The following is a 27859-nucleotide window of genomic DNA, read 5'->3' as shown; positions in this document are numbered from 1 at the left end:
TTTGGAGGCTTGTGTCATCTTTTTGGCTTTAATTAAGCACTTTATTTAAATTTAGACAATAAATCTTTACCTATTATACAGCTACTATTTTCCCAATTCATTTTTTTCTTAGTTTCAATGGTTTGATTGAATAATTTTCATTTTTATATAGCTGGAAATGAGTCACATTCAAAATATTTAACAAGTGGCAAGCTAAAATATTAATATGTAACATAATAAACCAATACATTTAACCAAAATATATTTAATATTCCTTTTATTTGCTGAATTAACTACATCCCAATATATTCATAAATGATAAATTATGGAGAAAATGATTCACCAAAATATTCTGGCAATTTCTGAATCACTTGTTGATTTTTACAAATTGTTGTGATCTTAGTTGATGTAGCTGTTTTCTAGCTAAGTGATGCCCCAGTTCAAACCATATAAGAACCACATCAGTGATTCCATCATATTGACAGTCATTATATCTCTAGTATCTTTGTTGCAGTTGGGTATATTGAAGGCTTTTCACAACATGTATATATCCAATTCCCAGCGCTTTCCAGAGGGCCTGTGCCTGCTTTGTCGCCCCTGCCAACTCTAGGCAGCCCTAGGGCAGCGTGAGGTCATTGCACACACCTCCACTGTGGTCTCCCAGACCACTTAGTGGCTGCTGGAGCCACCAGCATCTGTGTTGGCATTCCTCCCAGGTCCATTACCACCTCCATGGCCACTGAAGGGTGACAACAATTAGATAACTTACAATCTCAATGACGAGAAAATTTCTCTTTCCCAACTGATATGAAAACCTTTCAGTATTTTAACACCCAATGCAACTCTACTAGTACATTCCAGATAATTATTAGACCTGACTATCCCATAAATATGCTTTATATGAGATGATTATTCAGAAATGCAATTCCTGCCGATTGGATACCTGCTTAGAGAATAGATAGATCCTAAGCATTCCCAAATACTGTAGACAGGAAGTGGGAACACACTGGAAGCATCCCTGAATGTTCCACATTGGAACTTTGCATGCATGGGCTGAATATATAACCTACATAAATGAAACCCAAAGTCAGCTAAGAAGAGCATTTAAATGGCAGTAGGTACATTTACAAGATTGCTTTTATTCAATCGTGAATACTGAGCTACTCTTTTGGGCAGTGAGACAACCAATAGATCCAAATCCCTTTAAGGTCAAGTCACTCTGGCTGGAAAGTGATCAGAAAGGTGGAAGTGAAATGACTGAATAATTTCTCTCTGCTCTTCTCCAGACCCATCTCTACTGTCTTCCAGAGACTATGGAAACAGGAAACAAAATTGTTCCATGAGAGTAAAACTATTAAGTCCGTTAAGAAAAATGTCCCCAAACTCACAAATAAGGCGGAGAGATTACTGTGAGCCCTTTCAGTGTCTAACAAGCTTGCCCAGTTTCATCTGACACTGCAGAAGGACGGTTTTTTTATTTACTCTTGATGAGGGCCCAGACTCTGTAAAACTAGACATTCACTTGTAGAAGACTGATAAATTACAGATCATTTTTTTCCTGATAGAAATGCAAATTATTTGATTGAAAAAATAATCTCAAAGGTTATGCCGTTATTGCCCTGAACGGATGGCATTTACGGGTTTTGTATGTAACTGGGCAATACTATTTTATCATTCTTCCTGTCATTGACTATATATATTCCTTGCATTCCTTAAATCAGGTATTTTATTCACTGTTTTCTTTAATAGGTTAATTAAATCTTTGACATGTGCTCACCATGTATTTGTATGAGATTCATGTCCTTAACTTTTTCAACATTGACTTGACAATCATAACTTAATGATTTGCAGTAGAGATTTGCAGAGACATCATCAAAGATAGAATTACTGCCAGACAGGGCTGACTAGATTGGTGACAGTGACTTGAATGAGTTAATTTCATCACCTGTCAGGAAGGGGAAACTGGTGGATAAGCAATGAGAGCTTCATAAGTAAATGTCCACCCATCTAAGCACTGACCAGGGGCATGTGGGGTCCACTTGGCAGCTGTATCCCTATGTCTTCAGTAGGTAACCACCCTGATATCACCAGCATATATCTAGTGCCCTTTTTTCCATGGCCTTGCTCACTGAGTAACCTCTAGATTATAAGTTGGTTTCCCAGGCAGAGAAATGATTCGCTTGATCAAGCCAACATGAGTAACCCATCCAGGTGGCACTTTCATGTTTCCTTGCAAACTAATAAATTGTCATTGGCATGTAGTTTTACATTCTAGTTCTTTGTGAAGTCTGACAGCGTGTGTCTGTTGTGACTTAAATCAACAGTAGTTCTCCTAGTAGATCAAGTTTCTAGGCCTGCAGGCTGCGGCTAACCCCAGATCATATGATTCCACCAAGGGAAATGCCAGCGGGTCAGAAACCTGGTGAAAGTGCTTCTCAAACTATCTGTGGTTGCAGACACAATTTTTGTTCATGTGTTTGTTTTTAGTTTCCAACCCGTGTAGACCAATACGTTTAAAAATTTAATAAAAACATATTATCAGGAAAATAAACGTTTGGAAAACTAATAAAAAATGTAAGCCCATTTTTTTTATTATTATTTGAAGGTTCAGTGGAATCCAAATTTCTCTGTTACATAGATGTTTCTTTTAAAAGTATAAAAGTCTCTCTCAACGCTACTCTCAATTTATGTACTTATCTCAGGTCCAAGGACTGCACTTCATCTTGGAACTTGTTAGAATCTTGGGCCTTACCCCAGACCTGTTGAATCAAAGACTGGGGGGTAGGGCCCAGCATTCTGTATTTTAACAGACCTCCAGGTGATTCTGAAGCCTGCTCGATTTCATGAGAATCACTCACATAATGAATACACATCAGAAGTAACAAGCTTAAATGGCAGAAGGGCTAGACAGGCACAGAAATGCAGTTTGACAAGATGAGGATTATAAGGAATAATAGATTCCCTGGCAAATTATAGCCTGGATGTCCCACACAGAAGCATTCAAATCCAGACACACACACACACACACACACACACACACACACACACACACCCTCTGGTCAAACATACCTCTGGATAGTGTGGGATCCCTGGTCTATTACTTTTTCTAAATGTGGATTAATAGTAAGCTTGATAAATAGTACCCTTGATAAAATGATGAGTTTCTTTTACCTAACAACTGTTTAAGCTCAGAGCATTATATATTAAATCCTAAGTGTATGAAGGCTTTTCTTGAGGTCTTTATTCTGTCACAATAACTTAGGTTTCCGTTTTAAATTCTATATCACACCATTTTGAATTGTGAGACATTATAATACATTTTTAATCACCCTTGATTATTACTTTTTTCTTCAGTAGTTTGAAAAGTTAATTCTTACCAATTGGTTTTACAATAATTTTGCTATATTCCACCAAGTGTCCTGTGAACATTTCAATTAAAATTGATAACTATTAGTTAACTATGAGTTCACTTGGTGATGGGTTAGAAACAAACAGGTTTTGGGTTCCCATCCCAGCTCTGTGGCTCAGAAAGTCTGTAGCTTAGGGCAAGATATTGAGCCTTAGCCTGTGATATGGCAGCAGCAATGTCCCCCTTGCACGCCTGCTAAGCAATTATTAACATATGCAAGTCACATCTGACAGTTGGCAGATGCGCCAACACGTCATTGCCGTTTCCCCGCTTCCCTTCTCAAGCGTTGCAGACTCCTTCTCTTCTCTATCCAATTAGCTGTTTTCTTAATTGCAGGGAAGAAAGAAATGAAGAATAAAGCAATCCTGAAAGCGATACACTTCTTCCTTTGTACTGCTTGTCTATGACCTAATTATTTTATATATAGTATTTTTATTACAACTATTTTTGGGTGAGTTGTATTATGGTTATAAAATGTGACATATGATGATATAATTCCTGATTTCTTAGTTCTTATGGAAAGCTTCTATGTATTCAAGTAGAGAATACGTTTTTAGAATTGCCTATGGTCTGAGAGAAAAATATTTATTTTCCATAGGCAACAAAAGAAAAAATACATAAATGAGACTACATCAAAATTAAACACTTCTGTGCATAAAAGGACACAAGAGAAAAGGCAACTCATGGGATGGGAGAAAATATGGTTAACACATAAAAGGCGTTAACATCCAGGATATGTAAAGAACTCCTACAATCTAATAATAAAAAACAAACAACCTGATTAAAAACTTGAATACAATTTTCTCCAGAGAAGACATAAAAATGGTCAATAAGCACATGAAAAGATGCTCAATGTCACTAATCATCAGGGAAATGCAAAGCAAAACCACAAGATATCACCTCACATCTGTTAGAATGACTATTATAAAAAACACAAGATATAACAAGTGTTGTTCAGGATGTTGAGAAAAGTGAACCCCTGAGCACTGTTGGTGGAAATGCAAAATGGTACAGCCACTGTGGAAAAAAGTATGGTGGTTCCTTAAAAATAAAAAATAGAACTACCATATTATATCCAGTAATTCCACTTCTGGGTATATACCCAAAAGAACTGAAAAAAGGATCTTGAAAAAAATCTGTGTATATCCATGTTTATAGCAGCATTATTTGCAACAGCCAAGAGATGGAAGCAAACTAAGTGTCCATCAATAAATAAATGGATAAATAAAATGTAGTATATACATACAATGGAATACTATTCAAGAGTATTCAAAACAAACGAAATTCTGACACACATTACAACATGGACGAACCTTGCAGAAATTATGCTATGTGAAATAAGCCAGTCACAAAAAGAGAAATACTGTACATAGTAAGTATATTGTATATAAATATTTATATGAGGCACCTACAGTAGTCAAATTTATAAAAGCAGAAAGTAGAATGGTAGTTGCTAGGGGCTGAGGGCAGAGAGGAATGGGCATTATTGTTTAATGGATACAGTGCTTCAGTTTTGCAAGATGAAAAGAATTCTGGAGATGGATGGTGGTGATGGTTGTGCAACAAAAATATTGTGCTTAATACCACTGAACTGTATACTTGAAAATGTTTAGAATGGTAAATTTTATTATGTGTATTTTACCACAATTTCAAAAAAAAAAAAAGAAACCTCAAAAGAAAACCCAAGATGTTTTTCTTTTTCCTACCCTTAATTTTGATATAAATCATAATTCTGCCTTATTGTTGGTACCATTCTTGCTTCAGTTCCAACGAAGGCCTGGGCTGGGGTTGGCCCAGCCCCAGGGAAGAGGCTGGTCCAGAGTTTATGGGCTGACAGAGAATGGCTGGACCTTGGCAGAGGCAAGGCCAAACAAGAGCTGATGGACAGAAGCGGATTGGGACAGGGAAAAACTGAGTTCCCCAAAAGAGCCCAGAAGCAAACTCTTAGTTGTCAGCAAGGTGTCAGGATCAAAAATATGCTGCAAAGACAGGGGAAGGTCTCATAAACAGACTTGGACACATGTCCTGGGAAGTCAATGCCAGAGTAGAGATGGATTTGCAGAAAGCTGACAAGGCACTCTCAAGGGTGGAGATTTTATCATAGATATCCTTCCTTCCCTTTCTTTCCCATTTCTCCTCACTGCCGCTGAAGGGGAAGTACATCAGAATCTTAAGGTCTTTATTAATTAGTGGTCTGGACCATCTTACCTATTTTATTTCCACCAAATCTTATGGCATTGCAACAGGAACCTGAAGTCCAGGTGCTACAGTGAACTGTCAAAGAATTCAGGGGACAGTGACTTGGCTCTGGCAGCCGTTGTCACGGAAACTCTTCCTCGTGGTGGCAGAGGCACCCCTATCTCAGAGGCTGCAGTTACAGAGCTTGAGGGCTCTGCAATGAAACACACATTTGTATTCCATGCACATCTTACCATTTTTAGTTATTTTGAATTCAGACAAAGAACTTCCCCTGCTCCTTTGTGGCTATTTTGTTTGTGCCATTGGTCTTTTGCTGGAGCTATGATTTTAACAATTTTCTTTTTTATTTTTAATGAGTGATAGTTTTTAGCTTCCTTTCATGTTACTTTCTTGAATTTTTCACTTTTATTAAATACGAATGAAAAAACAAATACAGAACTATGAGGGCAGTCTTTTTTCCTGGTCCGGTCTATGGTGTTCCCTCCTATACCTACTCACGGCACATCTACGTCAGACCCAGAAAAACCTAAATGCAGGGGCCATTTCTACCCTTAAATTTCATCATGCAAATCATTCAAAAGAACCACGAGGAAAGAAAGAAATTCTCTATCCTTTCCTGTATAATTTAAATATTTCATAATCATTTGTAAGCAGTAATAATGAGCTTCGAAGACAGCTTGGGGAAATGGTTGGGATAATAACACTGCAAAATTTTCAGAATATGAGGTCTGTAAACTGGAATCTGTGGTCTCTAACATATGTAACCACAGGACAGACACAACTTGCTTAAGAAGCCTAGGTCTTAGATGGAAAATAAATAAAAAACAATACCCAGAGAACAAGAATCTTCTAGAAAACAGTCCGAGTGTTAAATCCATAGTAAGAGGGTCGCCTTGTTGATAGAGCCCCTTTCATATCGTCCTGCCTCCCAACAACGTCATTTCTAGGCAGGACTCAAAATGAACGTAACTATTATGCAGCTATTTCCCATAGCCTTCCTTTGAGACATTCTTCAATACATTGTGAGACAGGTAGCTGTTAAAACCTACAGGACCCTGGCCTCAAACATGGCAGGGCCAATAATATGCTGTCTACTTGGCCACTTGCAGCTCCATCTAGCCTCTCACCAAAGGAGTTCCCTGCCCTCCCAGAACCAGATTAAGAAGCGACCACAAACTGTTGGTAATCTACTCAGGAAAATACAGGCAACATTACAGACAGGCTCATGTCCCTGAAAAGCTAAGCTTATCACTAATTTACCACCTAATAACTTTTTCATCAGTTAAACTTCTCCATCCATCTCTCCTTGAAGTTATTACTAGATTTCTGATTCAACTAGAAACTTGGTTCCATGTGTGTAAGCTGATCGACTGATGCCTTAATTCTAACATTATCCTTTTTACATCACAGGTTTACTCCCACAACTCCCTCTGGAGTTGTGCAATGAAATAACCCTGCTGCCTTTGACAGCTATTTCCATTCTCATTAGCTGTAGGAGCCATTGCTTTTACAGCTGCCTGGCCTTAAGACGCCTCTTTCCTCCTCAATATGATCTAGGCAAGGAAACTCACACATTTCCTAACCACAAGCAAACGAATGGTTTGACTCTACTATATCTCAGTCTAGATAAAACCTGATTGTCCAACTCTACTCAGTGTCAGTAAACCAGGAAGTATACAACATATATTCCTAAATTTCAAAAGGCCAAAGTTGTTCCCTGGCCCTAAGGGCTCTTGGAATACACCACACAGCAAATCCACTTTCACTTTCAGAATGATGTCAGCCAAAGGAGAGACCTCACCCTAATATCACCAGTTGTGCATTTTAACATTATTTGCTTATTCCTTTTGTTTCTAAGTTTCTCATCCTACCCATTTTGTTCTGCAATTAATTCTCAAGTATTATTCTCAGTTTCTTTATGATTTGCTTAATGTATCATAGTTCTACCTTGTATTTTAATACACAAGGTTGGACAATTAAGTTGGCGAACTCATCCTAGAAAAAGTGCTACATACCTCACTGCTGAATATCACTACGGTCACCTTCGAAGTACTCCCCTTGGGAAGCTATGCGCTGATGCCAGCACCTAGGCCACCCTTCAAAGCAATTTTAGAACTTTTTTCTGGAGTGAACATCAGAACTATCGTTGTATTACCCTTGATGTCCTGAATGTCACCCAAATGTCTTCCTTTCAATATTTTCTTTATCTTCAGGTAAAGAAAGAAGTCATTGGGGGCCAGATCAGGTGAGTAGGGAGGGTGTTCCAATACAGTTATTTGTTTACCGGCTAAAAACTCCCTCACAGACAGTGTTGTGTGAGCTGGTGCATTGTCGTGATGCAAGAGCCATGAATTGTTGGCAAAAAGTTCAGGTCGTCTAACTTTTTCATGCATCCTTTTCAGCACTTCCAAACAGTTAACTTGGTTAACTGTTTGTCCAGTTGGTACAAATTCATAATGGATAATCCTTCTGATATCAAAAAAGGTTAGCAACATCATTGCAACAAGTTTGCAAACTTAATTGTCAGATATCATACACACAATCGTAACAATCATATACCATTTTCTGTTGATTTCTTTTTATAGCCATAATGAACCAATTCTTAGGCTTCTTTCCATGAGTAAAAAAGAACATTTCAGCTATGGGCTTCAGCCCTTCCCCACCGTATCTCATTCTCAGTTTTTGGACTGTTATTCTGAGACTTCTACTTTTCTTGGGGGTCAGAAAGACATGCATTCAAATTCTGACTCTATTACTTAACAAAGCAAGTTCCTTAACTTCTCTGAGACTGTTTTCTCATCTGAAACAAGGAGATCATGCCATTTTAGTTTTTGAAGATTAAATGAAATAATGTATTATAAAAATTTTAATACATAGTAGATGCTCCCTAAATATTAGTCCCCTTCCTCTCTGCCTTTTAAGTTTTAGATTACAATTGATTCTGCAATGGGACAGTGGTCAGAAGCACTGATCCTTTCTACCTAGTGTTTTTAATCTCCCATTTTGAGAATTGATAAGTCAGCCACAGTATGGAGAAATTCCTGTTTTGGACCCAAAGTGTAAAGTCAGTGACTCTTTAGGGTTGGTTGGATATGTGAAAATCTTTCTTTAGCTTTCCCAAATGAATGACATCTTGCCTGGATAATTTTTTCCATAAAGAGAATTGCAGATGTTTCATTTCCTTAGGGAGTTCATGGTCTCAATTGTGGCTACATCTGAAATCAGTATTTTGAATGTTATCTGGCCTTTGTTCCAGATGTTTTAAGATTTCTTTCTCACTGAAATTTGAAAATGTTGCAAGTAATGTCTTGGTATCATTCTCTAAATGTTAATTTCCATTTATAGGCTAAGTTTTTAGTCAATGCTGCAAATACGTTATACCTTAAATTGTTGATTCTTTAAAATATTTCTTCTACCAGCTCAAGTAGTTACTCTGTTATTTTCAAATTAACACACTGCTCAATTCTAGAAATGAGTCATTTTGGTCTGCAATTATTTACACACTTTCATTTAAGCCCTTTAATTTTGGATTTGATTCTGTAGTTAATAAGCATACGTCCTTAATTAACTATTTATCAGTTCTCATTGTAAACCCTTTACTACTTCTAGAAATGTCCTTAGTTGTGATATTGCAATTTCCACTACATGGTCTTTGTTTCATGGCTTTATGTCTTTTTTCTTATCATTTAGAGTATATTTAAGTCATTTTTGGAATTCCGACTGACACTTTTTACTTGTTTTGTATCAGATAATTTTAAAGTTTATTGTTTTTTTTAAAATTATTTCATAATTTTGTTCTTTGGAATCGTAACATTTAAAAATTAGTTGAATTATTTTGAAAATTCTTTTTTGACTTGGTTTTTGGATAGTGATGTTATTGAATTTTTTTGTTTGAGACATTTTTATTGGCATTTGAACGGATTTAATAAAGAAGGCTTTCTACACCGCTGCTTAGGCCATTAGTTTCCAATGGGTAAAAATGTTTCTTCTACTTATAAATTCTAGTCCTTAAAAGTAAATACAGGAGAACTGTATTTTTTGTAGCTGATGATAAAATTCTTCCAAGAAGTGATATTACCCATCTACCTTATATCTTGAGGTTTTATCTTCAACTAAGCCTGTGTTCAACAGATAAAATTATGCTTCAAAGAAAATTGAAATGTAAATATAATAATTAATTTCCTTGATTAAGATCCCACTTTTAACAGTCTTGGCTAATCCAAAGCTAAAAGAAGAGACGACGTGCCTGTCACACAGAGCTCAGAGTGCTGCCTCCAGCTATAATATCGTTGCCCCAGTAGCAAAGTTGAAATGAGGTGAAGTAGCACAAAGCTCTCCTTTAACATTCTTTAAGTCCAGCTTAAAACATCTGTCTCTGGGGACCAGAACTAAGATCTCTGTATTTCAGTCTGAGAATATTCTTTAGTACTAAGAGAAGAAAAGCTATTTATTTTTATATTTATTTTATACGCAGACACTTAAAGAAATTTCCAATTCCAAATGACAGAGAAACTCTTATATACTGAGGAATACATTTCAAAAGAAACTACAGTATCTATTTGAAAGCCATTATAAAATATTTTTTAAAAATATAAAATAAGACTTGAACAGAGAAACACGTTTCCTGGATGGAAAAAAAATGAATATAAAAAAGGTGATTCTTTCCAAATTAACATATGATTTTAATGCAGCTTTAATCAGAATCTCCAATGGTTGTTTCCCCCTTTTTAGACTGTAACAAAGTGAATGACAAGTTTCTATGAAAAAAATGCCAAATAATACCACAAAATATTGAAAAAGAAGAGTGAAATGAGACTCAGTTGCTTTTCTACATATTAAAATCTAAAATAAAACTATTACAATCAAGATGGTATCGTATTGACACAGGAATAGAAAATAGATCCAGGAAACATAACATGAAGTACAGAAATTGCTACAAATATATATGAAACAATATATGACTGAGGTACCATTTAAATTCTATAGCTAAAAGGTTTTTAAAGTAAATGGTATCATCAGACTGGCTATACATTTGAAAGAACATAAGGTTATATTCATACCTCATACATATACAAATATATTCCAAATGGATTTAATATATGTAAATAAAATTAAATCAATAAAAAAATTGGAAGAAGAGTTAGGAGAATATTTATATTACTTTGGGTAGAGATAACTTTCCTAAGCAAAATAAAAAACCATAAAGGAAAAGATAGCTATATGTGACTAAACTTTTTTTGTATGGCAAAAGATAGTACAAACAAAATTTTAAAAAATGATAGACTGGGAAACAAATAACTGCATCATATAGATCAGAGAAAGTTTTACAATCTCTAATAAACTAAGAACTCCCTACAAATTAAAAGAGTCAAATAATGTTATTAGAAAAATGATCAAAGGATAAGAAATGAGAACTCACAGAAGAAGAAATAAAAAGAACAATGAAGATATATGAACAATGTTCCACCTCACCAAAATTCAAGGGAATATAAATTAAAATAGAATGTCATTCTTCACCCAGTAGAGTAATAATACCAGGATAACCAGAATATAGAAAGCAAGTAAGCTCATCCTTGCCAATGCAAGCCTGAACTGGTACAACTATTTTGGAAAGAAATTTGGCAATGTATTTTAAAATTTAAGATGCATGTGTCTTTGACTCAACAACCCACCCTTTTGGGATTTAACCAGAGTAAAGCACTGTACTATAAGGATACGTTAGTTAGGGGAAACACAACCAAGGAGACCATAATTTATTTCCATAGGGGACAGTGGAGTGAATACTGTGCAATCATTGATATGAGTAAGATCCACAACCTATGAGCTGGATAAATGTCTGTGACATTTGTCATTTAAAACATAGTTGCACAGTAATGCTAATGTTTGAAAAAATCCTCAAAGACACAGTATGTATGCATGTGCTTCTTGAACTACACAAAATTTCTGATATGTGTGTGACTGAACTACACAAAATTTCTGATAAACAACTGCTTTGGAGCTAATAAAATGGCAGTCTCATGAGTCTCAACATACATTTATTACATATTTATGAGCATGAAAACAAATGTGGAATGATTAATTCCCTAGGACATTAATACTAGTTGCCTGAGGGAGGGGAGAATTAAGGAGGAAAGAGGAAATGAACTTCTTCATGCATCTTTGTATTGTTTTATTTGTTTAAAAATTTGCAAATCAAAAACATTTAATAAATAAAACTGTTTAAAGAAAAAATAGAAAAGAAATGAGACTTTCAGTCTCGATATTACTTGAAAATGTGCATGTAGGAGCAGCATCTACAGCACTGGACCATGTAACTTTACCAAATGTAGTAAACAAAGACCAAGTTATTTCCTGGTCTCTAACCTTGATAGTTCAAAATGAAAATCTAACCAATTTTTGTTATTTAAAAAGAGAATTTCAGAACATATCTGCAATAAAAGTAGTAAAAATGAAAATTCACAGGACGTTATTGACAAGTGGAGCAACAGGAATACTTTTATGCTGCTAATGAGAAGTAACCATTTCCAACAATGTAGCATTACCTACTAAACTTGAACATTGCATAGTTGATGACCTAGCAACTGAACTCCAGAGTACATGTCCTAGAAAAACTCCTGGATGAGGAATAGAAGACATACACACCAGTATTAGAGCAGTGTTTTCATGACAACAAAAGACTGGAGTCAACCCATATGCCCCAGATGGATAGAATGGATAAAAAAGTATAGTATATTTCATACAATGGAAGAACAATACTCATGCACTGATTAATACTATATAGTGGTGAAACTGAGGGACTTGTAACTACACACGTCCACCTGGATAAATCTCAAAACATAATGTTGGGTACAAATCCAAACCACAGAAAAAACATGATTCCATTTCAAAAACAGGCCACACTAAACAATGTAAGGAGAAGCAGTGGAATGACAAATAAAAAGTCCAAATTACAGCTTGCTAGGAAAGGGAAGAAAGAAGAAAGGGGTCAGGGAAGGCAAACAGGAGTCTTTAAAAGTGATACTGATCATCAATAAAACTAGGAAGGAAAAAAAGAGGAATGTACGTGTGTTGTTTTATTAAAAGTCTTTAGGTGTGTGTGTATGTGTGTACATTCATGTACGCTTTTGGTGTATAGTACATTTCACACAGGCACACATGCACGCACACACAGAAAGAATCTAGGACAATGTCTGCTCGTGCCTACAAAGCCCATCCTATTACTGGAGAAGCCATTTAACCATCTTCCCGGTGTATTTTGCATTATAGATACTTAATATATAAATGAATGGATATATTTCTACAGTAATACTCAAAGGAACATCTCTGGGAGCTATGTTTTTCCAGGGCCAGGATAAAAGAGAAAGTTCTCCTATGCAACTGTGTGTAGTGCACCAGGAGCTGGAGAGAATATACTACAGAAAACCCTCAGATAAATACATGTACTGACTTAAAAATTTTTAAGCCACTTGTAGAAACTTTTATATGCTAAGTCATAACAAAAAGCAAAGGTAACATTTCTGAGTAGAGTTAACATAGGTTTTGCTTTCATCATAGGTTAATACCTCCAACCACTTTATGATTTAAACTAAATAACACCAAAACTCAAACTATGGCTAGTAATTTTTTCCAGAGTAGGAAAAAAAAGCCTTTCTCAAGGACAAACGCTGAGTCCTCAGGAAACACTGATTTCTTGGGAGTAGACCAGGTGGAGCTGTTTCCAGTTATGACAATGTTAGTCCTGATTCACAGCAGTTGAGCAGCTAAAAGCATTCTAAATAAGGCGGTGTTTCACCAGGTGAAGGAAGACAATTAGAAAGGGCGGAAGTCTGTCCTTATTCCCATCCTCTACAGCTGCTTGAAACCAAAGTTGTACGTCCAACGGAATGCCTACCAATTCTGAGCTACTAGTTTCTTTTCCTTTCCAAGGATTATTTTGAGTATTTGGACTTCTACTTAACTTACTCTATTCTATCTACTGCTGCTAAGAGTTTGGTAAATAATCTAATTTAGCTAAGATGCTTTACTGACAGGATATCCTGTATCTAATTTAACTAACTAAGGCTAGAGGAAGGGGTGAATGCATGTTATTTTTAACAGGAAAGGAAAAGACAAAAAGTCAAGGTAGCTACAGGCCCTTTATCATCTCAAGTAAAGCAAAACAACATGATACAATACTACCTCCCAAAATATGACTTATTTGCACATGTGACATTTTTACTTTCTAACGCTAGCCAAGTTTCACTTTGTGCTCAGGACCTGAAAATACAGGTGCAGCAGATCAATGAGGTAAACAGCTTTGTTTTCCCTTTAGCACACAACAAAAAAAAAAAAAAAAAAAAGAAGAAAAAGAAAAAAAGAAAAATTAAATTAATTGCTATTCTTGAATGTTTTTACCCAAGCAAAGTTTTACAGATTGCTTTTCAAACATAATAGCCTTATTGAAATACACATACTGTAAAATTCAGTCTTTTAAAGTACACAATTTAGTGATTTTTAGAATATTCACAGAGTTGTGTTGTGCATCTATCACCACTACCAAATTCCACAACACTTTCATCACCCCCAAAAAGAAAACCCATACCCAGCATACCCTTTAGCAGTCACTCCCCATTTCCCCCTCTCCCTCCAGCCTCCGTAGCTACTAATCTACTTTCTGTCTCTATGGATTTGCCTGTTCTGGACATTTCAAGAAATGAAAACATATAACACATGACCTGTTGTGTCAGGGTTACTTTACTTAGCATAAGGTTTTAAAGGTTCATTAACGTTGCAAGCACGAATCAGTATTTCATTCCTTCGTATGCTAAATAATATTCTATTGTAGAGATATACCATAATTTCATCTATGCATCACTTATGGACATTTGAGTTGTTTCCTCCAGGTTGCTTATGTATGGTCAAGAACAAAAGAAAGCTTAGGAAACAGAATGAACTGAATTTCAGCTCAGAGCTCAACCTAAGCCAGTGATTAATAAACACAATTACTGTTATATCTGCATTTATACCCAATTCTTGTGTGTGCTACTCCTGGAGGATATAATGAAAACGTCAGCTGTGGTAACATGGGCTATGTGAAAAATTTTTCTTATACTATTAATGAGGAAAGAAGAAGGGAAACCGAATTAAAACATAATTGATTATATCCTCCAATAGGTAAGCAGATAAACTGTGGTAAACCAATCCAATAGAATACTACTCAGTAATAAAAGGAATAAACTATTAATACATACAACATGGGTGTATCTCCATATAATTATGCTGAGCAAAAGAAGCCAGACAAAAATTAATATATAATATATGACTGCATTTATATAAAATTCTAGAAAATGCAAACTCCTCTAGAGTGACAGAAAGCAGACTAGTGGTTGCCTGAAGATAGGATTGGGAAGGAGATATTGTTACTGAGCATGAGGAAACTTTGGATGGAGATGTTCATTATCTTGATTGTGGCAATGGTTTCATGGATTTATGCAGTTAAAATTCATCAACTTTAAATATGTATTATTGTATGTCAATTATACTGTTCGTCAATTATACCTCAATAAAGCTATTAAGAAACAATGTTTTTTTAAAAATGAGTATACCCCTACTCTCCGAAGTATCTGAATGACTGCTGTGTGGAAAATACTCCCTTCATTTTGAATATAATGTTTCAATTAATTTTGGAACAAGTCAAATTGTTCTCATTTTACACATACGGAATTTGAGATTGAGAGAGGACAGTAATTTTCCAAGGTAGATGCAGTCAGTATTAAGCCGAGCTCTCTTATTCTTAATCTCCAAATCCATGTTCTTCTCACCATACCACACTGCCTCTCACTGTTCCTTTTACAGACCCAACTCTTTTTTTCTGGAATCCTGGGTCCCCGTAATTCCCAAGTCAGGGAATTTTCTGGTCCATAGAAGAGGTTTATGCTTTAGGGTGGTATTCGACATTTATTTTATTTTGCCTGTCATTGTATGCTGCCACAAACACTTCTCCAACTATGCGGATTTATCCGATTCAGTTGATTTATTCAACTTCAGTGAATCAGAGTGGTTAATCTGGATTAGATCAAGGTAAGTAACCATGGTCCCTGGGTCCAAGGACTGAAAATAATTCATGTCAGATTAAAAGCAAGCTGAAGAAAACAAAAAACTGGCTACTCAACCCACCAGCTTTGCATTGTACTCCTTTGGGGCAACAGTCACTCCTTTGACTATGGGAGGCCCAACAGTGTGGATCATTCGGGGTTGCTGAGGTGTCTACCTACTTTTTGCTGCCCCTTCCACCAAACTTGAACTTTACGTTGAGGTTGTCATCACATCTCTGACTAGGACAACCACAGGCGTGTTTCCCTCCTTTGGATGACCTTTCACCACTCAAACCACTGAACTCCATCCAAATGGTAGCACTGTATTGGGGCCCATTTGAACATGGGCTATGACCTGGATTAAGTAAAATGAATGAAAAAGTGAAAGTTGGTTAAAACAATTTTTTGGTAAGATACCTAGATTTGGGGAGGAAACAGTGCTTTCTTTCATGCAAGACTTTCATAATGAAGATTAACTGTGCTGGACATTATATGTTCCAACTTGCCATCTTCCATCCTGCTCCACCCATCTCAATGCCCGAGGAGACTAAACTCCATGGACTCAGCAGCAGGCTTCCTTCTGCTTCCTCTTCCAGTTGGGTTCAGTCAATGAGGAGCACAAGCCGATCAGAGGGAGACAAGAATCATTTCAGGGTATTTGTGTCCTGGGATCCCTGCCTGGGGGTCATTATAATCTGGCTATACCCTTTTCCTGGAGGCCATATCTCCACTCAGGAGGTCTTCTCCTCCCAGTCCTGGTCCCTTCAGGCCAGCAGATGGTAAAGGAGCCCTGGAGACATGCATTGTCCCTTGCAGTTTCCCTATACTCTGCCCACATCCTTGTCAATATTCTCTTTATTAAGCTCTCCTAAAATGAATCAATTTGAGGATGTCAGTTGCTTCCAATACAGCTGACATTTTCTGAGGGCTATTTAGAAAACTGACTTATTCCAGGTCCTCAGTTGATATGAAAACACTGCCATTCGTGGGGTTGATATCACGCCTAGGCAAAGATAAACAATGGCCAGGGGAGGGGTGGAGTGGAGTGGTCCAACAGCACTGACTCAAGCTTACTGCACTGAAGACCGTGTAAGGTAAAGGCATATTCATATAGACTTTGCAGAACAATATAGGTGGTGGATTCTTTTCTCAGATTTTAAAATGTGAAAGATGTAAAACATTTTCACATTGCTGTATTATGCTTCTCCATGCTTACAAATCCTATCTCCACAGTGCCTTCAACCTTTTTGCATGTTATTCTCCCTGGATTGAGACTTGACGCTGCTTTTGGGATTCTAAGGATCATACATAAAGAAAGGGATGTTTGCCACACCAAAAACTGCCTGAATGACAACTCTGAGAGAGAGAACAGATTTCAGAGTTGCCATCTGTTTTCCCTCATTAAAAGGTATTTCATATGTAGTAAAAAAAAATATGCTATAAAAGTGAAGCGATGTTTCCTGTGTCATGCATAAATTATAATCTCAAGTAAATTTTTATTGGTTAGAGATTATATCAAAGATATAAGTCCTTTAAGGAAAAAGACGGATCCCATCTAAGCCACAAACAACGAACGTCCCATTCCCAGAATATATCATTCCCAGTGAAGTATAATTAGAATAGTAACTTGAAGGTAGATTTTCTTTGATGATTTTTCTCTGATGAAGCCAAAATGCCATTTAGCATGCAACTGTAAAGCTCTTTGAAGTAAAAAGCTAAAATGTTGAAATATTAACATGGTGCTTTATTTTTGCTTGGTTTCAGTGTGTGTGTGTGTGTGTGTGTGTGTGTGTGTGTGTGTGTGTTTGCCATAGATTAGGGCTATAAATTGAAAAGAGAAATCCATTGAATTAACCTGAGTCAGCAAGGTAATAGCTATCCTTGTGTTCACTATGAATATCTATAAGGACTTAAGAGTATTTGAAAGGAGATATCAAAAGAAAATCTGGGGAACTCTGGCAGCTTCCACTTAATTCTGCATAACACCAGATGGCTCTTACAAAGCTCTCACTTCTCATTTTCTAAATGAGTGGTAATTTCATTCTTTCAACTTTTCCTAACTCAATGCAATGTATCAATGAATAATACTATCTTGTATTCATACTGCATTTTACAGTTTACAAAGTGCTTTCCTATTCTTTATCTCAACTAATCTTTACAGTGCAGTAGTCCCCCCTTATCCGCGGTATCAATTTCTGCTGTTTCAGTTACCCTCAGTCAACTGCAGCCGAAAATATTAAATGGAAAATTCCATAAATAAACAATTCGTACATTTTAAATGGCATGCTGTTCTGAGTAACATGATGAAATCTCATGCCATCCAGTTCTATCCCACCCGGGACATGAATCACTCCTTGTCCAGTGGATCCATATTCTACACTACCTGCCTGTTAGTCACTTAACAGCTGTCTTGGTTATCAGATCAGACTGTCACAGTACCACAGTGCTTTGTTCAAGTAGCCCTTATACCATGTTTCCCTGAAAATAAGACCAGGTCTTACATTAATTTTTGCTCCAAAAGACGCATTAGGGTTTATGTTCAGAGGATGTCATCCTGATAAGTCATGCTAGGGCTTATTTTCTGGTTAGGTCTTATTTTCGGAGAAACACGGTAATAGCCTAACACTATATCACAATGCTGCATCATTCACCTCCCTTCATCTCATCACATAGGCATGGTATCATCTCACATCATCACAGTGAGAAGGAGGAACTCAATACAGTATTTTGAGAGAGAAAGACCACATTCACATAACTTTTATTACAGGATATTGTTATAATTATTCTATTTTATTATTAGTTACTGTTGTTAATCTCCTAATTTATAAATTAAACTTTTATCATATGTATGTATAGGAAAAAACATAGTATATATAGGGTTCAGTACTATCTGAGGTTTCAGGAATCCACTGGGGGGGCTTGGAACGTACCCCTATGGATAATGGAGGACTACTGTAGTTCAGGTACAGTCAGAGCAAACATTATAATTCCCATTTTACAGATGATGTAACTACTGTCTGGAGATATCAGGACTCTTTTAGCAACTTGAATTAGCTTACGCAAAAAAAAAAAGAAAATGTATTAGCTCACATCAACTGGATTCATAGATTCTAATTGTTACTATGCTCTCATTCTTTCCATTTATCTATCCATCTGTTTGTCTCTCTCTTTTGCTTCCCTCATCCCTGCCTCCATGCATGGAACTTCATTCTCTCAGTAGACGAAAACAGAGACTAGAAAGGATGGGACCTCTCCTACCTCAACTTGAGTTGGAAAATTCCAGAGGAAGAACATATTGGCCCCTCCTAGGTTGTATGTTCCCCCTTTGAGCCAGCTCCTGTGGTCTGGGTTGAAATACTATGGCTTCCCCAGAATGGGTCAAGTCCCACTTCTGTGGCCAGTCTTACCCAAACAAACAAACAAAACAGGAATAAGAAGAGCCAGTGAGGAAATTTTGAGCAGAGAGTCAGCCACCCTAATTTGTATGCACTGTATGCAATAATTTGCCCAAGGGACAGAACCAGAACAATTTCATAACCGATCTTCAGGCTGCAAGCCCAGCATCCTTCCCCCTTCACAGCCTGTCACTGTAGGAGCCACTAAGGGGTTTCTGTGCCTCTCTCTTCCCCACAGTCACCAGTGTGGTCTGGTTCAAGACTACAACTTGGAAGAGGCTCATGTTCTAGTCGTGATCCTATCACTCTTCAGCTGTGTTCATGGGCAAGTTACTTAACCCCTGGGAACCACAACTTCCTCCTTTGCAAATTAAAGTAAACAATTCCTGCGTCACGGGGTCACCAAAAGGATAAAGGGAGATAATGTGCTCCAGATGACTTAGAAAATTATAAAGAGCTACCTGAAGGTTTATAACTGAAGTTCTGTATGTAAATTTTACGGAGGCTAAAATTACACCTTGACATTCTTCCGTTACAGTCCTCTCTACCACCAGTCCTCTAATAGCATCACTTTGGTTCTAACATTTTTACTCTTTCAGTTTTAAAAGGCACATTTCAAAAAGAAGTGTCAAGTAGTGTCTCAAAATTAAAAGCTGTAGTCCAGAAGAGAAGCTTATGAACAGATGGTTTAATGGTGTTTATCATGGTCACCTTTGCAATACAGATTAACCAGGAGATGGAAAACTTCTGGAAGACACACAAGAAACTATTCACAGTGGTTACCTCCAGGGACCGGGGCTAGAAGTTGGTGTTTGAAAAGAAATTTCTGGTTTTCATTTATTCTTGTGTCTACTACTTGAATTTATTAAAAAACCTCACACATATATTCTTTTCATAATAAAAAAAAAACTAATGAAAAATATAAAAGCATGGTTATCACGGAGAAAGAATATGGTATATACCCAGTATAATGTCTGACACATCAAAGCTTTCAATACATTCTTGTTTGTTGATCACACTAGGAATTTTTAGTTGCCATCGACCCAGCAAAGTAAAATAAACTGCACTAGAATAAAAGCCAGGTTTCATCTCTGTGAATGCGTTTTCATTAATCACATGGTGAGGAATGCTCATTACCACCTGCTGAGGATATGGTTTTAAACTCTTATACTGTCACAAACCAAAAATGAAACCTCCTTTCTTAATTCCCAATTATGAAGCACAGTGCATGTGTCTACCTCACAACTCTGTTAACCGCGGCTCTTGTAAGCACGCTGCCTTATTAATATCAGAGGATGCTGGGCTTCTAGGAACCTTTCAATTTTATAGCTGGGGGTTGCATGATATTTCTAAGAAATGAAAGGTTACATGGCAGCATATGCCAAAGCTAAAAGAAAGATTTAAATAGTATTTTTTCAAATGATGCAATAGTTATGAAGTTTGGATGCTATGTACTGGCTAAGTGCTATACTGGTTGCCTAGCTACATCTCTGTAGAAAGGTCAAAATGGTTGTCTCTCAATCTAGAAGGATTTAAAAACCTTAAAGTTGCATCATCAAACCAAGGATTGTGTGTGAAACCCCATGCAGTTAGCCCTTAAAACGAGTTCCCATCACACTTTGATCAGGTGACAGCCCCTGGGGGTGTCTAAGGAGCTATCTTAATAAACGACATTTCTATACGTGAAATTTGTTCCCCTACTCACATTTCATTAAAGTTACCACAGCTGGACTTCCTGTTTTATCATATCCAATTTCAGTCTGCTACTATAAGATATTGAAAATCTTTCCAGCCCCGTTGATACAACTTCTATCTCACGACAGTGGGAAGAAAGTCCAGTGTCTTAAACTGCTAAACTTAAAAGACAAATTTTTATTGTCATCAACTTTGCGAAGTATAGGCCAGTCAATAATCTAGTAACAAAAGCTATGCATCTTAATAATAAACAACTACTTTTTAACTCTCAGAGATGTTCCTCCTTTATACCCTTGAGATTTCCTCATTAGTTCTGCCCGGCAGGCACTTTTAAGTCTAAATATCCCAGTAATGAGACAAGATAGAACAACAATTTTGGTCTAGAAATTAAAATGGATGCAGATTTCTTCCAGAATTTTAAGATAAAGAGAAGCAGTCTTTTTTTTTTTAATCTCTTAAAGTTCACTTGACATTTTTTTAATTGAGGGAAAATTCACGTAACATAAAATTAACCATTAACCATTTCAATGTGTACAAGTCAATGCCATTTAGTGCACTCACAATATTGTGTGGTCATAACCTGTCTAGTTCCAAGACATTTGTATTACTCCCAAAGAAACACTGTACCCAGAAGAGTCATTTGGATCTCTTATTTATATTTACTTTCCGATTTTTCATTGGAAAAGAATAAAAGAATCTGAGTTTAAATGACAGCATAATGATTTGACCTCCTTTCATTTCTGCCAGAACTTGTTTGATTCACAAAAAAACAGCAGAGGTTTCAAGCTGAAGTGAGGCTGGCCTTAACAAAATGAAACCAAGATCAGCAATCCTAGAAGGAAAGATCCCCAAAGGGGATTGAGGAGATTATCAAAATAATTCACAATTCTATCCCAGACCTATCCTTGTCAGAAACCCACATCCTACCTCCATGACTGCTAATGTGCAATCTTTTTCTTTTTTGTGTGTGACTAAAAACAAAAAAGAATTGAAAAAGCATTCTTTGTACCTATCAACAACTAGGACAGTTTGGAAGATAGGGAACAATTAAATATAATATATTTAAACAAACAAGCAAATAAGTAAATAAACAGATAGACAAATAAATAGATAAATAAATGACCGCTGGCTTCTAAATGTCAAATGTCTATTCTGGGGACAGCTAATTTATTTTTCTTTCAAGTACATTTATAGTTCTCTTTGCTTAGTCCCAGTAGCTTAGAGAACAAAACTTTCCAAATGCAGGTCACAGAAATGAAAGGGATGAGAATAGGAGCTTCAGTGTTCCCATTTTCTCAGTCTGGCTTTGCTATGGATGACACAGGGCAGGGAATCAGGGAAGCCAGGAGGAAGGGCTGAGCAAGAGTCTTTACCCAGATGCAGCTCCTTACATCAGGGTAAGCAGCTCATGTTCTACCCCTGGGAGATCAGGAAGCCCCACGTTCTTAGAGCTGGATAAGACTCCAAGACATGATCCACTCCAATCCCTTCCTCTTGGGCATTCAAGATAGTCTTCTTAATACTTATCTATTCCTGAATGAACAGTCTGTGCCATCTCTTGGGGGAAAAGTTCAATTTTGTTATACAAAAGGTGGGATTCAAGCTGAGAGAGCTCCGTATTGCTTGGCAAACTTGGGTTTTAGAGTTTCCATACATGCTAATATGCTAAAAACGATGCATGACGTCCTGTGGTCACCTCAACAATAAAGTCATTGAAGCTGTGGTTGTCAGAGCATCATGCAAGCGCAGGCGGGTGACACTGGAGAATTGAAAGGGCAAACTATGAAATGTAATATTTCATACATGTTGCTGGTTCTTAGGTTTTAGTTTTTTTGTTTGTTTGTTTTAAGGTGGTTTGGGCAAACATGTATATGTGGATACAAATTTTCCATGAGTTAGACTCACCCCTATCTTCAACCCAAACCCTGAGGGTTACTGTCATTATTTAATTCAATCAAAATTCCCATTTTAATTCAACATGACAGCCACTTTCCATTGTTAGACAGCTGCAGTGACCACCTGTCCTGATTTGTCCCAGGACTCTCTTAGTTTCAGCCCTTAAGTTCCGATGTGCCAGGAAATATCTCTGTCTTAGATAAATCAGGATGGTTTGTTACTCTATTGCTAATGCTAGGTTTGGCCTTTGGATCTGCATTGCTGAGGTGTTTAGAAGAGGATAGAAAAGGGACATGCTACAAAAACGGCTGAAAAATTTAAATCGCCATCAAAAATTTCTGGCTATATTCTATGCCAGAGATGGTTTTCAAAAAATAACCCAGCGATCTATTTCATTCAATAGGCAAGAAATGCTTTCTTACTTTGTGGGGATGACCTCCTGAAGGTATGGAGGAAATTAAACAATACCCAGAAATCAGGTATAGTATATACCACTATCGTGAGGTTCTGAAATATTATATTTTCCCTTCAATTTCCACATTTTAGAGCCCAATAAATAAAGTATAATAAATATGACAGGCAGACATAACAGCATAAAATAAAAACCTCACATTTCTTTGGTGCTATTCAAAGACCTTGGAACCTGCACACGAAAGGCAAACTTTCCAGAGTTGGAGAAATGCCAAAAGCAGCATACTCTCCAGAGGCCACACCCGTAGTACCAGAAAGTCTGGCCAAGAAAGGTGCCGTTGGACTTCAACCTGTCCACTTGATCCAATGCCAAATACTCCAACAAACCAAAAACCTTCAGTGCCTGTGTCTATAAAACAGGATTTGCAGAGTCAAGACAAGAACTTGCTTCATCAGCTTAGGAACCCTAAACCTTCTCTAGCCAAACAATGAAATGTTAGATGATCTTATCTCTGCTACCTGAGGCATTTCTACCTTTTAAAGAGATTGAAACAATCTCTTTTACTTTGGAGTAGGCAGAATAATAGCCCCCAAATAGGTGCATGTCCTTAATCCCTGGAACCTGTCAATATGCAACCTTCCATGGATAAAGGGATGTTGAAGGTGTGATTAGATTCAGGAATCTGAAATGGGGAGAGGATCCTAGACGATTCAGGTGTACCAAATCTTAACATACGAACCCTTAAAATCAAAGAAGCTTTCCTGGATGAGTTCAGAACTAGACGTAATTATGGTTGAAAGACACACAGATATGCAATGATATTGCCTTTGAAGGTGGAGGAAAGGGGACTCTAGTAACTGTCAAAGTCAAAGAAAAGTCCCTGGAGCCTCCAGAAAGGAACGCAGCTTTGTTGATACTTTGCTTTTAGCCCAGTGAGATCACTACAGAACCTAACCTGTAGGACTGGAAAATAATCAACTTGTCTTGTTTTCTACCATTACGTGTATCACAATTTGTTATAGCAGCAATAGGAAATGTATACATCCTTCATCGCCACTGCTATTCAATTTGTATGATGCCTGAAGTAGTATTTTGCTTTAAACGCCCATATTTGACCATTTCTTACCTAGTGTTTAATTTGCTTCTCTGTATAGCCATGAAAAAATACATTTAATATTAAAACAAATATGCTCAAAATCCTTCCGATAGTGCAAAACAATACTTCCTTTTGCATATGTATTTTTTTAGTTTCTTTCTTTAGTTTGTTAGCACAAAGACCACTTGCATGATAACCACTGAGCATAGCTAAAACTAGTAATTTTGTATGAAGCAAAAATGCTTTTAGGCGAGAGAGGGAAATGCCAAATAACCTCTTTAAAGTTGTATACTAGGACACAGTAGTTCTCAATGTCTCCCTAGGGCCATCTGGATATCACAACGGCTGGAAGACACGATTGGCCTTACGTGAGCCGAGGACAGGATAGAAAGCACAGTGAAGAACTGTCCCATTCAACATGCCTGCAGCCCCCAATGAGAAATTCTGCTTGGATTGATTAAACCATTTAAGAACATTTATGAAAGAAATCAACACAAATATCAGACAAAGAACACCAAATACTTATAAAACAGTCTTTATTAGTAGTAATATTTGGTATAATGTAGGGAAGGTTCAGCCCTCACCTATAAGATATTAAGTTCTGAACTCCAAAAGAAACTCATTATGGGGTAGCAAAAACTATCCATAATCTTTAAAAGCAGACAGACAGACAGACAGACAGACACACACACACACACACACACACACACACACACACACACACACACATGCCTTTCTTTTAATAAGCTTTAGATCGGGAATTCTCAACTCTGGCAGCACATGAAAATACCTGGGAGCTTTTCAAAACTGCAGATGTTCAGGCCCCTCTCCCAGGGATTAGGATTCACCGGGTCTGGGTAGGGTCTGCATATCAGTGTGTTTTGAAATGCTTCCTTGGAGATTCTGATATGCAGGCAGGACTGGGAACCACTGCTCGGTTCCCATCTTTGAGCTGCCTACTGGCCATATCCACTGGGACGTGGCCACTCCACAGATTTGAATCCTCTCTTCCTGTATTTGCAGCCCAGTTATCACCACCCATCTGATGTCCCAAAATAGAAATCTAGGAGTTATTTTAGATGTCTTTTGCTCCTTCACATCTCGTCTTTAATCAGCAATTCCATCAGATCTCCCATATCAGGCCGGTCATTTCCAAACCCAAGACCTCTACTGATCTCCCTTCCATTAGTCTCGCTCCATGTCTGTATCCTTTACTCTGCAGCCTAAGGAATTATTATCCTTAAAAAGAATTATGTGCCCTTCTCTAACTTCCCACCCAAACTAGAGCCCACTCTTGAGCCTGGCACTTAGGGGAGCTACCCAAGTTTCTTCAGTCTGCTTCTCAAGGCTCATCTTTTCTGTCTGCTACTTCCCAACTACACCGTGGCCACTGTAAATTTCCAAAGGTTCCACCACACTCTTTGGGGCCTTTGTGTATTTTCACACGTGATTCTTTATTCCCAAAATGTCTTTTTCCTAACTTTTCTCATAGTAGTTCCTGTCATAGCTCAAATGCCCCTTTGTCCATCAAGCCTCTCACCAAACTCCCCACCAGTTAGTTCTCTCCTCTGTCACCCAGAGCACTCTGCTCAGGGCACTCACTGCAGAGACCTCTTTTTTTGCAAGGTTCTCTCCAGACCTTGAGACAGAGAAACTCTGGGGTAAGGCCTGAGTATTTTTCATCTTCATATTCCCAGAACCTGGCATTCATCCATTTGTTCATTCATTCAACAGTTGTGTGAAATACAAAACAAGTTCCAGACAACTTGCTAGATGCTGGAGGCAAAAATGGTTAGCAAGAGACACTATTCCTGCTCTCTTAAAGCTTATATTCTTGAAAGGGAGGCAAATAATTGGACAGACATTTATGATAAATTAAGAAGGTACATCAGAAGGTGGGAAAAAATGTTTTATGTTTTTAAGTTCCCAGTACATTAAGAAGTGAAAAAAATGTCAAAACAAGTTTTTAAAATTGTGGCATATTCTAAACGTTTACATTTAACAATTATAGTTATATGATGAGTGCCGCCATCTTTTCATTTTGTCAGTGTGTGTCCAATAGATAACCCCATCTGGAGATGACGAAAGTCCAAATTTGAGGACCTCATAAATGTGAGGTGAGGAAAATTGGCTCTCTTATCCTAAGAAGGTTCTGATACTAGCAATTATTAAACATTTGCTAAAAGAATAAATGAATGAATGACTAACTCCAGTAAACTAAGTCAGGTTATAAGTGAGTTTCATTTTTATTAGCATTTTGCTGTAACCACTAATGTAAATAAAGAATTAAAAATCCAACAACCATTTTCACGTCACTGTCATATAATTCAATGGGGAAAGAAGAGAAATTGGTGGGGGTATCAGTGAAACAATACTGGCCACGAGTTGATAATTGTTGAAATTGAGTGAATAGGGATACAGAAGCTCATTATATTATTCTATTATATTTTGGTATATGCTTGAAATTTTTCATAAGGAAGTCAAATTTTAAAAGAGGAAATAAAAATCCCAGTCACTGATTAGAGGAAACTCTGTATCTTGGTTGGGGAGAGCAAACACATCATCACGTTTCTCAACAATATGGTAAACTTTCAAATATACAGCCAGATTCAAATGGCATTAGCTAATTTCAAAAGCCAAGTCAGCCTCTTCAAGAAGAAACCCAACCAGCAATAAATTGACCTTCTGTTGTTGTTATTGTTGTTGCTGCTGGAAAAGTCCTTACAATGTCTACAACCAATATGTTAAGAACAGGGTATACCCTTCTCTGATCTAATCTCTGATCTACCTAACATCTCTCTTTCACAAGATATGTCCTCAAAGGCTGCAACCAATTAGTCATGTTTGGTGCCATAGGAATATGTTTTGTTAAGGCAGCAACCTCAAGGGCTCTCTAACTCGAATTTTTAGAAGAAAACAGAGACATCTGGGTGAAAAATCTGATTTTAACTATCAAGGAGAGCCATTTTTCCCCCCTTTAAATCCTGAAGCCATGTCAATATTGCTAAAGACTCTACGAATGTTTGATAAATATCACATGTTACATGCTTTCATCTATAGCATCACTAAAGATTATATTTTTTTCTTCTTGAAGGTCTGGTTAGATTAAAAAAGATCCTAGAAGAAAATATTATAGAATACTTACCTCTTCAGTTCCCAAAGCCTGAGGCTCACTGGCAGATCTGGCTGTCAAGAAAGCAGAGAGGAAAATGTGTTGTTTAGAAAAAGGAGAAATAGCGTGCTACAGTAAGAGCTGAACAAGCAAATGAATGTTTCTATAACTGGGGTTTGGTGGTGATGGGTAAATGGCTTTATGAGCAGGAGGGTCTAACAGGTTTATATTTCTGAAACAAGAAGCAGACATTGTGTTAACTTTTTCTTTTAAGAAATATATTTATGAAAATATGAGTCCCTGTCTTTGTGAGCTTCCTCAACCTGCAAGAAAACATGAAAACACAAAGTTGGCTTGGGATCCTGTGGGAAGCAGAGGCTATTACCAGTGAGATGAGTGAGAACTAGCTTTCCTCCTGACCTAACTCGATTTGCTCCCAGCAGGACCCAAGTGGCAGAGACAGAACACGTTCTTGCTCCAGGAGTTAGGGGCAGAGTTGCAGTTCCATTTGTGTGTATGTAGCACTTTAAGAGGGTAGATTGGACAAGTTAGTAATTATAAAAAGCATATTTAGCATCCAAAACTTCTGCAGG

General features: G+C 37.2%; 1 protein-coding gene across 3 annotated transcripts in view; it reads right to left on the bottom strand.

The window, feature by feature from the left end:
* The window catches only part of GNG2 (G protein subunit gamma 2), a 110119-nt gene that overhangs the window by 64708 nt on the left and 17552 nt on the right, over positions 1-27859 (bottom strand). The window contains exon 2 of one of the 3 annotated variants that reach the window (XM_019725691.3): positions 27300-27340. The exons of 1 other annotated variant lie outside the window; for it this stretch is intronic. The gene's annotated coding sequence lies outside the window, so the exon portion shown is untranslated. The remainder of the gene's footprint in view (positions 1-27299; positions 27341-27859) is intronic. One more of the 3 variants, XM_019725692.3, reaches the window with a different exon arrangement.

The sequence above is a fragment of the Rhinolophus sinicus genome, chromosome 3 (assembly GCF_057876585.1).
Source record: "Rhinolophus sinicus isolate RSI-liver-muscle chromosome 3, RSI-T2T, whole genome shotgun sequence".
In the NCBI taxonomy this organism is placed as follows: Eukaryota; Metazoa; Chordata; class Mammalia; order Chiroptera; family Rhinolophidae; genus Rhinolophus; species Rhinolophus sinicus.
The sequence above is the reverse complement of the archived record's forward strand: the minus strand, read 5'-3'. Positions and strand labels throughout refer to the sequence as shown.